Source organism: Bos taurus, chromosome 18, assembly GCF_002263795.3.
Source record: "Bos taurus isolate L1 Dominette 01449 registration number 42190680 breed Hereford chromosome 18, ARS-UCD2.0, whole genome shotgun sequence".
NCBI lineage: Eukaryota > Metazoa > Chordata > Mammalia > Artiodactyla > Bovidae > Bos > Bos taurus.
Window position 1 is genome coordinate 58,893,704 of NC_037345.1, and position 1,515 is coordinate 58,895,218.

A 1,515-nucleotide genomic window follows, 5' to 3' on the forward strand; every position below is an offset into this window, starting at 1 on the left:
CAAGGGACATATCCCTTGGTGTAAGGACACGGGATAAGGATAAGCCTCAAAAAGAAGGGTGGGAGGGGAATATCGTTAAGGCAGTAAAATATCCTCTGTAAAAAGTTGGAGGAGGAGTCTCCACAGCTTCAGAGGTGAAGGCAGAGGTTGCCTTCTCAGTGGTGGGGCTCTCCACTCAAGTGTTCAAAGGAAGGGAAATTTGGTGTCTCTCACCTTGGTTCTGTTCCAGCCATTCTGTTGCTCACTCTGCATCACCTTCTGCCTTGTGTAGATAAGACAGCTGCAGGGCTTGGAAGGCAGAGATTCGCTTGTGTGGGTTAAAAGTCAGCATCTCCAGCAGCAGCTGTGCTCCAGATTCCTCCAGCTCAGGGACCACCGACTGCACTGGGCGGGGCCCTCTGGGGGAAAAGGCTCCTTGGGGTAGAGAGACCTCTCGGGTCCAGTCATCCTCTGGGGGCAGTCCGATCAGGTCAAAGATTTTGCCTAACTGGTCAGCTTCAGAGTTTCCACAGAAGAGAGGCTTTCGATGAAACATCTCTGCGAAGATACAGCCAACGCTCCACATGTCCACGGGTGTTGCATATGTAGATGGCAAAAGAACTTCTGGAGCACGATACCAGACTGTAACAACCATAGGTGTAAGTGCCATCTGGTAGCTGTGGATTCTGGCCAGGCCAAAGGCAGCCAGCTTGACTGTCCCACCATTTGTCACCAGAATGTTCTCTGGCTTCAGGTCTCGGTGAACGATGCAGTTGGCATGAAGGAAATCCAGGCCTCTTGGAAACTGGTGCATCAGATCCTTTGTGATCTCCACTGGCAAGTCTGGTGGGGGTCCCTTGTCCAGATATGTCCTTAGGTCTTGGTCCACATGCTCAAACACCAGGGTCGCTTTGGTCTCCCGGTCAGTTCAGGCCGTTGCACAGACGTCCATGAGCCTGACAACATTGGGATGCTCAAAAGCCTCCAGACGCTGCAGTAAGGCCACCTCCCGAACAGAACTGATGGGCAGGCCCCCGACAGCACCTCCTCCACTGGGGACTCTTACACTCTTGAGGGCCACGAAGTGGCCACTGTGGGGATCACGGGCCTTATACACTGTCCCATAGGCACCGACACCAATCTCAACCACTGGCTCATATCAGGAGGTAGCCATTCTCAGACCAGAGGAGACCCTCGCCCCGTGTCAGGAGCTGCGTGGTCCGCCCGTTATCCAGATCCTGGAGCTGGTTCCTGCAGCGCCATACACTCGAGGTCTGTCCTAGGCAGCTGGACGCTATTGCCCTGACCATAGACACAGGCCGCAGGCTAGAGCGGCCCCCTTTACCACCCCCACCCCTCACCATGTGACCGGCTGCCCCATCACTTAGTTTAGCACAATCCTAGAAACTCAGGTTATTCAAATCTGCAGAGATTATTTTAGACAGACATTTCTAAAGTATAATCATTCCTAACAGAGTTTATCTAAAATCTCCAATCGTATTTGCATTCTTTCCTTAAAAGTTTCTTCACTCGAGT

General features: G+C 52.5%; 1 pseudogene; it reads right to left on the minus strand.

Annotated features, from left to right (window-relative positions):
* Window positions 1–226: 226 nt before the first annotated feature.
* On the minus strand, window positions 227–1,153 carry LOC100337171 (cyclin-dependent kinase 4-like; annotated as a pseudogene).
* Between the last annotated feature and the right edge of the window lie 362 nt (window positions 1,154–1,515).